Genomic DNA, 12,300 nt, shown 5'->3' on the forward strand with positions numbered 1-12,300 from the left:
GAATATCAATGCGCTGAATCTAAACATGGGAATTATTTATCGCGTTATTCCTCTAAAATCAGAGTAAATTGCAAAAAACTGATCATTTAAAAATAGTATTTTTTCTAATTATAGCAAAGAACTATACATGATTTCTTCCAAGATAAGGTACCGGCGGGTAATAAGGCCTAGCTAAGGGAAATTTTGAGAACAATCGAAAGTATTGTAATGTATCAATAATTTTTAAATTAATTCATTAGCCATAAAATTTAATGGAGTAATGGTAATTTTTACCATTAACAAACACAAAATTGAATTTTTTCGAAAACCTTGCGAATAGGCCTTATTTTACTACGTTGGAGTAATAAGGCCTGCGGGTTATACATACTGGAAATAGTTGTACTATACTTAATAAAATTGGTATTAGAGATGAATCATCACTTAAATTGAGCAACAGTACTTTTTAAGATGTTGATAAAAATTAGTACAATGATTTCAAATTATTAACTATAAAATTATAAAAAATGTTTACCATATACTCAAATCGTTTTTTTAAGGAATTCTTCTGCGCTAGTTTAGCATATGACGGATAATAAAATATCAAAGACAAGGGACGTTGTATCGGGACTCTATAAACTTGTAACGCCATTTCTATGCTAGACGCTTTTACTAGAGAAGTCTTGAGCGGAAGCGGTTATTCTAAATAGCATTTCTATCACTTAGGTCTTATTATCCGACAGGCCTTATTACCCGCGGATACCTTATACTCTAAAGTTGAAGGTTTAGTTGATAAATTAAAATTGAACACGTATAGAAACGATGAAGGGAGACTCTTTATTAAATCATCAACAAGTCTCAAAGCTGTCTTGCTTCATGAAAAAAATAGACATACGCCAATAAAAATAGCCCACTGGACTACTCTGTAACAGGGTAAAATTACCCTTAATCGATAAGTCGCCAGATATCGATAATTATTCGACATAGCACTGGTGCGTCTCGATCTTCGGGCCTAAAAAGAGAATCGGAAGGAGTAGTTTTTTGGTTATTATAGGTGAGCCGTGCAGTGAAAAAGAGAGAAGTAGTGTGATCGCCAAAGAGAGTGCCACGAGAAATCAAGAAGGACCGATCTCCGGAGTAATGACGAGACGAAGGAAGTCAACTACAATTAGGACGTCATCCTCAACGAGTGAGTTAGATCGTCGTTTTATTCGTCAAGGTATCAAGAATTACTCTGTGGGAAAGAAGTTGACCGCGGTTTACCTAATACTATGTTACTTCTCCTGTTCCATTTACTAATTGGATCGTTTAATCGATTTTATTTATTTAATAAATCAACTTTAGAGTTCAGTAATTAATTAATAGTCCATTGAAAAGTTACATTTGGGGTTGCATTTTTTAGAGGACGTAATTTTATTTTTTTGATGTGTAGAGGGGGTCAGTGTAAAGCTAAAACCAAGTTTGTGGGGTCGCCACCCTTGTCCCACGGCCGCCATCTTGAAAATAGGGGTTGAAATGGTTTTTACGATATATCTTTTAAACTATTTATTTGATAAAAAAAATTTGTAAACATTTTTTGTTGCAAATTAAATTCTCTACAACTTTGGTTTTGTAACTTTTTGTCGTAGAACTATAAATAAAAAAGTTATAAGCGAAAATATTCAAAAATTCTACAAAAAAATTTCTATTTTTCGGAATAACTTTTTTTTTATCATTTTTCGAAAAAATTAAATCAGACCATTTTTGTAGATCGTTTCTTGAGGAACAACTTTTATCACACTACCACTATTCCACCCAGTTACATACCAAATATACAGCCTAAAATCGACCACCACGGCTCACAAGATCGGCGGAGTCACCAGAGGCTTGACAATTAGACCCAAGAAAAATTTTCTTGGCATCGACGCACTCCAGTCACAATACTTCATAGTGGATGAAGAATTCATTAAGGCATGTAGATCCATCGCAAATGATCTGGCTTGCCAGCTAAACGTCCCTATGAGAAGTATAAATGAAAACAGTGACTGTGAAGTGCTACTTCTAACGAATCCATTATCCAAAATACTAAACTTGTGTGACATCCGGATACTATAAAAAAGCGACGACCTTATGATCAAATTAAATGAACTAAATTCATGGGCATATTCGATCTGCAAACCCCAAAAATTCGTAGGAACCTGCGGTACGAGCGTGCGGAAAGAATACCTATTAAGTGACACGGACGCGTTTAAATTAAAACCAGGGTGTGTATTAAGCAATGGGAAAATATTCGTAAAAGGGACGTCAGAGGAACAAATACCAACAAGCACTCACGTGTTTCCAGCTGTGAACATCGACTTTTTAGTTGCAAGTTTAACAAACTAATTAAATTCCCCAAACAAACTTACAAATATTCCATTAGACCCATTACCCAACGACGATCCTCACTCCCAATGGGGAGATAGCCTAGAAGGCACAAACAATAGCCTGACACAAATCGGGCTACACCATCGAGAAGAAGGACAACATCGTTACGTCACAGCAATAAAATCTGGAATAATAATCGCAATAATAGGACTCATCGCCCTCATGACTGGATCATACTATCGCCAACTGATACAAAAATGTTTGAAGAAAAATAGTCCAGGATACTGTTGTAACAGAAGTTGTAAAAACCCAACGAACGGTATCGACAACATCACTTTCAATCCAGCAGAAGGCACCGTGACGACTTATTGGACTAATCCAGAGAACAAGAATCTAGATCCAAGCCCCGCACCCCGCAACACAAAAGAAAATAATATACCAGGCAGAAATGAGAAAACATCAGATTCAAAATTGCCATCCACGGCTCTTCAACATCCACCAAGCACTCTTCGAAAGACAGAATCAGCCAAGGACACTGAACCAAAAAGAGTTCGCCTGGCAAATTACGAAGGAACGTAAAAATATATATATATATATATACTACTTATCTATTTCACTTACACTTAAATTTATACCTTTACAGTTTACTTTGATAAATCTTATTAGCATCCCAGATATCTTAAATTAATCCCGAGAGAAGGAAAGAGAATATCAAAATTTTTGGAAAAAAAAAATTTTTTTTTTTCAAGTCGTATCTCTCAAAATTTTCAAAATCTAGTAAAAAAAAAATATTTTTTCTCTCTCAAGTTTTATCTCTCAAAATTTTAAAAATTCATCTAAACAAAATTTTTTTTTCTTCTTTCTATTGTAACAAAATTTTTTTTATTTTTATACAGGTCGCCCAAAATAAAATAAATAAATAAATTGGAAGCTTAGGAGAGGCTCTTATTCTCCTAAGCGACACTGCAGCAGCCACCCAGACTGGGTTAGTGTACGTTTGGACGCCAGTTATTTTTTTTCAAACAGGGAAAAATAACAAACCCTGTACTTCCAGGGCCGATCTGCAGGTATTCCAGGGAAATAGATAATATGAAGGTGTTAGGAAAAAGGAGATACAATAATTTTGTATGTTACGAAAAATTAGCAATAATATAAACAGATATTTATTCAAACAAATTACTTAAAATTAAGTCCAGAGCCGAATTCCTTAGCCGGATGGACTGTATAATCAAAATAACAATTACGCTATTAATTATTGACGTTAATTGATGAATAGAAATTTTATCTACGCAATAATTTTAAACTATGATACACCCGAACTCCTCAGTCGGGTTATCTCAAAAATACAATTATAAATCTTAAATCAATACTGGCTGATTCGAGGACCCAAACGCGTGGCTTTCGGAACAGGTATTCCACTACAAACCCCCTTACTAACGACGGGATCGACTCGACAATTAATAATAACTTTTAATACCAAATTATTTTAGCCAGGAGACAACGCGACGTGCGGATAATAACTTAGCTCAACTTGTGAGTACTCACCAAAAGAAAAGGGACTCAAACCAAGGCGCTAGATCCACACTCCTTACACTATGCGGGCTCCCGCGTGTCTGCCAATTTTATTATTACCGGAACCTATGAAGCCTCGTGTCCGATCACGAGGGCCTCTCCAGCAATTTACTCAAAATTTAAAAGTCCCTCTACTCGCGACCGACATTGTAGGGCATTGCCTATGCGAGTAAGGGCTATGATCTATTACCAATAATCAATATTATGCTTTTGCATTTTCTTATTTACCTGTCCCGATACCCATCGTTGGACCTTGGTCTTAAATGCTGAAACAAGCTTATAATATGATTAAATACATTATGGTAAAGATTTACGGCAATAATTATACAAATAAAATAATAAGACTACAAATAGTTCAGTACAATTTTCTGAACAAAGTCAAATTAATACTTAAGAACTAATAACAATAATATGTAAATTCTGAAATATAAGTGATAAAGAGTCAAATACAATAAATAAATTAGTCAAATTAATACAAGATAGTCAAACTCTAGAGACACACCGAGTGTGGATCTGTTGCCAACACTAGGCGCAGAGAGGGACGCACACAAGAATAAAATTCGTGTGACAACCCCCTGCCAGACAATGGTTAATTTTCCCAAAATTAATCATGGGTGAAAATAAACGCGACCTCACAAGCCGTATCACCAATTACCACGCACACTCGTGTCTCCAGCTCAAAAAACCTTTTAATTACAATGTAAACTGCGATAATGTCTATTTGGCTCAAAATTTAACCCCCCTCGCGTCAAAGGATGGGGATAAAAGCACGATAATGGATATAGATCTACTCTATGATCGAATGTGAGCCCTCGCGGCACTTCGTTCGTGCAACAACGTGAAACTTCCCAATTAGCGCGCGCAAAGAGGTTTGATAATCCAAACTGAACACTGAATCTACTCTCCCGCATAAACCTCCGAGCATAAATCTCGTCTTTATCGCAGACTTTGACCTTGCGGATCCAGACACAGACTCTCCCGAGCTATTAGCGCGTCTGATTGTATCACCTCGTGGGTTTTGGGAGTAATTGGCGACATTTCTCACAACCAACGACGTTCTTGATGTCTTAGTCTCCTTCGAGGGTCGTATTCTCCGACGACGTCTCCTCTTCTTGGCAACTTTGGACTTCGAATCACTCGAACAGTCATTACGGTCACTCGAATTGGATGCTGATGTTGATGAGTTAACCTCACTCGACACGTCTCCACGATTGGTGATCTCCGAGGTTAAATTTCGCGCAGCCTCGTCATTACTTGCAATACCGTCGCTGGATTTCTTCGAACCGTTGAGAAAACTCCGGCGGCGTCGCTTAAATACCTGATTATTGGAGTCCTTGAGAGATTTTGAGTCTTCACTGGGACTCTCCAATTTACAACCGATCCCTGAATCACCTTGATCCTATGACTTCTGGTCATCTGCCACTTGGGATGTTTTATCTTGACTAGATACTTTTGTCGTCATTTTATCACTTATTACTTGCTGAAGCTTAGCGAAGCATTCCTCTATCTTCGACTCCAACGTTCGTATGGCGACATCCAGGTCTCGACGGGTCACCAATTGGACCGCAGGTAACTCGAAATTCACAGGTTTGCCCTCCTTGTCCATCGGTGGGCCTGCAATACCACTCGCATGATCCAGCAGCACTCCATCCACTGCGGAACTCGGGTCATTCACGAGTTCACCTTTGTGCGCTGAATACGAGTCATCACTGGTCAACACCTCCCCCTCTGAGGCGCTCGGGTCAATCACGAGCTCTCGTTGAGGTGTTATGTCCAGTGATACCAAACTCTCATGCTTTGCAGATCCTCCACCGGAAACCAATCCCTGGACTGGGCAATTATTTGAACCTGGAATATCATCGATGGGATCAGTTAAATTCTCGATGGAGATATGAGTCGACAACTGCTCTTCTTGACCATCATCGAAGACGAATTCAGTTTCAACCATTTCAGACTTTCCCGGGAGGATAGTTGACTCCAGCTCCTCGGCCGGGAAACTTCCTTCATCCACGGCAGGGTCCCAATGTACTCCGGGCACTCCACGCTTGTAGTCTTGCAGATGGATCAAACGGTCATGTAACGTTTCTCTATTTCCTTCCATGGACAAACCTAAGCCACAAAGGAAGAGCTTCAAACGACCCAACGGCAATTCACGGCTAAGCATCAACCAAGATGGGTCCATCGCTGGCGAGGCACTATGTACTGGGTCAGTCTTTGCCACATTTCGATCGGTTCGGGGACTTGAATCACTTAATTCACCTGAATGTGAAACCCCGCTGCCGCAAGTCGAACTTTGACTGCGGTTCCACCCTACCAACTCGCCAATTTTGCGAAACCTGGCTAACCTCGATTCCATCTTGCGTTATTTACAGTTGAAATCAACCAGGGGACCACTTGATTCCAAAATGAAAATTAAATACAAATCAAAATAGCTAAACGGCAATAAATAGCAAAGAAAGTTCAAAATTCCTTGTGAGCCGATAATAACTGGTGATTAAAACAAAACAATTAGCAAACACGAAAAATAAGAATGATAATAACCAAATAAATTCAAATCGTAGTATTACTAACTCATTTATTACATAAAGTGTTTACTACGTATTTGAAAATAATAATACTTAAGTAAATCTCAATAACAATTTTCTTCAATGGAAATATTTGAGATTTAATCCGAAAATAAGTAATTGTTTCAATCGACAATTGATTAATTGAAAGTATTTTCGGATTAAGAAAATACAAAGATTATTTTTAGTGACGTTTATACTAATAACAATCCGCTGGGACTATGGTGCGAACGGTAGAATGAGAGACTACTAAAGAACGGCAAGCTAGGCAGTCCCGTGTGACGTCATCGACCAAAATTTTACGTCGACAAGCAAACAGTGCTCACTGAAATCTTTAAATTGAAATTACAATCTACAATACTCGATATCATTAATTAATTCTATTCGCGACTTAGAATTTTCCAACGAGGTCCAATAATTATTACAAATTCAAAATTCTAGTCGACACAAATGATTAATTTACTAAAAATTTCCCTTTGCCTTGGCAATTCCAATTTACAAAGGCCGAAATCACCCAAATAATTTTTAATTTTAAATCCAAAAGATTAAATTTTATTTCAAAATAATATAATATAAGTAGCGCTCAAAATCTACATACGAAGAGTGCGAAAGGGAATCACCGATAACACGCTGCAGTGGCCGGTAAGCCGACTGATGTCACTGCTTCGGAATTTCCTGCACTGGCCAAATACTCGACTCGCTCTTCTCTTTTCTTTAACTCAACTTTTTTCTAATGACGATTATTTAACCCCAGTCTCCACAATACTCTGCAGATGGATTAATTACCTAAATCTAGCACCCTGAACCCCACGTTGGGCGACATGTAACAAGAAAATGATCCGAAAGCCAACGGTGGAGAGGTCAACTCTCGAATTCCCTTGCCCAGGTCGCCCAAGACAATAAATAAATTTTACCCGTCGACACACAGGCTGGGTTAGAAACCCCGTTGGGTGCCAGTTACTCTTTTGCTAGGGAAGAATAACAAACCCTTGATCAATCAGGGCCTTTCACGAGTCGATTTTGAGACAAATAAAAAGGAAAGAGGATAGAGAGAAAGGAGAATAGATAGTTATGCAAAATATATGATGTGCAAAATTCAAGAGACAAATAAATATTTTCACGGTGGTCGTTATAGAACTGAACAAATATATTTAATATTTAAAGACTTAACCTAATTATAAGATATAACAATTTAACAGATTTATGTTGAGAAACCCAATAATTGAGTAGTAAATTAATAAAGATCCAAATCGTGGACTTTTTTTTTTGACAACAATAATTACTTAATAATTAAATATAATTGAGCCGGTATTTAGTTTCTTACTTGGTTAATGTGATCTAATGACAATAACCACAATACGCTAGCTCAAGGTCAGAACAAAAAATTCAATAAATGATTTCAAATTATAACGTATATATACAGGGTGTCTCTGAAGTGGCGGGAGTAATTGTTGGGGTCGATAGAGAAAAAAATACTGAATCGAAAGTTCCTGAGCCAAAAATTTTTTTGGGCCATAGAATTTGAGTTATGAATTAAAAACGATAGCCAATCAGAAGCGCGCTATTCGAGAAATGAAAATGAGCGGGGAAGTAGAGGAGACGCGAGAGTGAGATGCTGCAATAGCAGCTTACTCGCTCACACAAAGCCGAGCATGAGAGGGGATTGTGACGCTATGAGCCGAGTACGTAAGTGTGAATGAGTGGATGTATGAGGTCGCAAGCGGACGGCTTAATGTATGAGTGTGTGTCCGTGTATCGCAGCATTATTGGAGGCGTTGTAACGCTGAATTAAAGCTAACCGGGTACTCTAAGACAGAGGAAAAAATTTTAATTTTTATTTTTATTCGAAAAAATTTAATAAAAAAATAAAAAGGCCCAAGATTTAACCAGACCCACAGAAACGGAGAGTAAATTTTTAATTCTCATTTATTTTGCTGGGGATTATTTTCAAATACAAAAAAAAAAAAAAAAAGCTAAGATTCAACTGGAATCCAAAAAGAGATGGATGAAAAAATTTTATTTTTTTATTTTTAATCAGCAAAATTATTTTTCTTTAAAAAAGAGCCCAATCTCGACTGGAGCAAGAAAAATGATTGAAAAATTTTATTATTAATTTTCAATCAACAAAATTATTATAAAAAAATAAATGGGCCCAAGTCTCAACCGGACCCAAACAAACGGATAAAAATTTTTATTACTTACTTAATTTGGTGGAAATTATTTTTAAAAACGAAGAAAATTCCCAAGACTCGATCGGACCCAAAAAAAAATAATTAAAAGAATTTTTCCTTATTTTCAATCACCAAAATCATGTTTCTTCAAAAAAGGCCCAATCTCAACCGGACTAGAAGAAACTGATTGAAAAATTTTATTTTTATTATTAATCGAGAAAATTATTTTGAAAAAAAAATAGGGCCCAGAATCAATCGGACAAACAATGGACTTGAGTTCAATTTTTTCTTAATTTATAATTTGACATTCTACCTGTTAATTCACCGATAGATAATTCTAATAAAAATATCAAAATTATTCGGACTTGAGTTCAATTTTTTTCTTAATTTATAATTTGACACTCTACCTGTTAATTCACTGATAGATAATTCTAATAAAAATATCAAAATTATTCGGACTTGAGTTCAATTTTTTTCTTAATTTATAATTTGACATTCTACCTGTTAATTCACTGATAGATAATTCTATTAAAAATATCAAAATTATTCGGACTTGAGTTCAATTTTTTTTTAATTTATCATTTGACATTTCGCTTGTTGATTAAGTGATTAATAATTTTAATAATAATATCAAAATTATCAGGACTCGAGAGCGATTTTTTTTTAGTATATTTTTTTACATTTTACCTGTCAATTAACTGATAAATAATTTCAATTAAAATATCAAAATTATTCGGACTTGAGTTCAATTTTTTTTTTTAATTTATTAGTTGACATTTTACCTGTTAATTAACTGATAAATAATTTTAATAAAAATATCAAAATTATCAGGACTCGAGAGCGATTTTTTTCAATTCCTTATTTGACATTTTACCTGTCAATTAATTAAAAAATAATTTTAATTAAAATATCAAAATTATTGGGACTTGAGTTCAATGTTTGTTTTAATTTATTTTTTGACATTTTACCTGACGATTAATTGAAAAATTATTTTACAGAATAATTCCCAGCAAAATAAATGAGAAATGAAAGTTTTCCATCCGTTTGGTTGGGTCCGGTTGAGTCTTGGGCAATTCCTTCTGTTTTCAAAAATTATTCCGAGCATAAGAAATAAGTAATAAAAATTTTCTATCTGTTCGTTTTGGTCCGGTTGAGTCTGGGGCCTATTTTCTTTTTTGAAATAATTTTGTCAATTAATAATTGATAATAAATTTTTCAATCAGTTTTTATCGTCTTGTCAAGATTAGGCTGATTTTTGTTCAATAAATTTTTGTTTGTTATTGAAAAGAGAAAATAAATTTTTTTGCATTCTTCTATTCTTGGCTCTGGTCGAGTCTTGGGCATTTTTTCGTTTTTAAAAATAATTCCTAGCAAAATGAATGGGAAATAAAAGTTTTCGATCCGTTTGTTTGGGTCCGATTGAGTCTGGGGCCTATTAATTTTTTTTTAAGAATAATGTTGTTAATTAATAATTGATAATAAAATTTTTCAATCAGTTATTCGAAGTCTGTTTGAGATTGGGCCTTTCTTTTCAAGGAAAATTAATCTTGGTGATCAAGTAATAAAAAATTTCTATCCGTTTATTTGGGTCCTGCTGCGTCTTGGGTCTATTTTTTTTTTTCTTAATAATTTAGTTAATTAATATTTAGAAATAAAATTTTTCGATTTATCTTTTTCGGGTCCGGTCGAGTCTTGGGCAATTTTTTTGTTTCGAAAAATAATTCCCAACAAAAAAACAGGAATAAAAGTTTTCTTTCCGTTTGTTTGGGTCCAGTTAAGTCTGGGGCCTATTTTCTTTTTTAAAAAATTTTGTTGATTAAAAATTCATTATAAAACTTTTCAATTATTTTTTCTTGCTCCAGTCGAGATCAGGCCCTTTTTCAAAGGAAAATAATTTTGCTGATTAAAAATAGAAAAACAAAGATTTTCAATTTATTTTATTTCGGGTCTGGTCGAGTCTAGGGCATTTTTATCGTTTTCAAAAATAATTTCCTGCAAAATAAATAAGTAATAAAAATTATTTATCCGTTTGTTTGGGTCCAGTTGAGTCTAGGGCCTCATTTGTTTTTTTAATTAGTTTTGATGATCAACAATAAAAATAAAATTTTTGGATCATTTTTTCTGGGTCCGGTCGAAATTGAGCCTTTTATTATAAAAAAGTTAATTATGATGATTAAAAATGAATAGTAAAATTTTTTTATTCATCTCCCTTTCGGTCTGATGGAGTCTTGGGCATTTTTTCGTTTTTAAAGATAATTTCCAGCAAATTAAGTAAGTAATAAAAATTTTCTATCCGTTTGTTTAAGTCCGGTTAAGTCTGTGGCTTATTTTCTTTTTTAAATAATATTTGATTAATAATAAAAAATAAAATTTTTTAATTAGTTTCTCTTAGTCTGTTTGAGATTGGGCCTTGTTTCGAAAAGAAATTAATTTGGCTGATTGAAAATGAAAACAAAATTTTTCAATTTATTTTTTTTTTTTTGGGTCCGGTCGAGTCTTGGGCGATTTTCTTCGTTTTTAAAATAATTCCCATCAAAATAAATAAGTAATTAAAACTATCTATCTGTTTGTTTGGGTCCGGTTGAGTCTGCGGACTATTTTTTTTTTTAAATAATTTTGTTGATTGAAAATTAATAATAAAATTTTTAATCATTTTTTTGCTCCAGTCGAGATTGGGCCTTTTTTAAAAGAAACAATTTTGCTGATTGAAAATAAGAAAAAAATTTTTGTACTGTTATTTTTTGGATCCGATCGAGTCTTGGGCATTTTTTCGTTTTTAAAGATAATTTCCAGCAAATTAAGTAAGTAATAAAAATTTTTATCCGTTTGTTTGGGTCCGGTTGAGACTTGGGCCCATTTATTTTTTTATAATAATTTTGTTGATTGAAAATTAATAATAAAATTTTTCAATCATTTTTTCTTGCTCCAGTCGAGATTGGGCTCTTTTTTAAAGAAAAATAATTTTGCTGATTAAAAATAAAAAATAAAATTTTTTCATCCATCTCTTTTTGGATTCCAGTTGAATCTTAGCTTTTTTTTTTTTTTGTATTTGAAAATAATCCCCAGCAAAATAAATGAGAATTAAAAATTTACTCTCCGTTTCTGTGGGTCTGGTTAAATCTTGGGCCTTTTTATTTTTTTATTAAATTTTTTCGAATAAAAATAAAAATTAAAATTTTTCCTCTGTCTTAGAGTACCCGGTTAGCTTTAATTCAGCGTTACAACGCCTCCAATAATGCTGCGATACACGGACACACACTCATACATTAAGCCGTCCGCTTGCGACCTCATACATCCACTCATTCACACTTACGTACTCGGCTCATAGCGTCACAATCCCCTCTCATGCTCGGCTTTGTGTGAGCGAGTAAGCTGCTATTGCAGCATCTCACTCTCGCGTCTCCTCTACTTCCCCGCTCATTTTCATTTCTCGAATAGCGCGCTTCTGATTGGCTATCGTTTTTAATTCATAACTCAAATTCTATGGCCCAAAAAAATTTTTGGCTCAGGAACTTTCGATTCAGTATTTTTTTCTCTATCGACCCCAACAATTACTCCCGCCACTTCAGAGACACCCTGTATATATATATATATATATATATATATATATATATATATATATATATATATATATATATATATATAATAGAGGACCGACGTCAACGGTGAGC

At 34.4% G+C, this 12,300-nt stretch overlaps 1 protein-coding gene across 1 annotated transcript in view; it reads right to left on the reverse strand.

Annotated features, from left to right (window-relative positions):
* Window positions 1–12,300, reverse strand: part of LOC141535113 (uncharacterized) — a 224,404-nt gene that overhangs the window by 111,315 nt on the left and 100,789 nt on the right. The gene's annotated exons all lie outside the window — the stretch shown is intronic.

The sequence above is a fragment of the Cotesia typhae genome, unplaced genomic scaffold, assembly GCF_013202065.1.
Source record: "Cotesia typhae breed Kobodo isofemale line unplaced genomic scaffold, CoteBio_Ctyphae scaffold_13, whole genome shotgun sequence".
Lineage (NCBI taxonomy): Eukaryota > Metazoa > Arthropoda > Insecta > Hymenoptera > Braconidae > Cotesia > Cotesia typhae.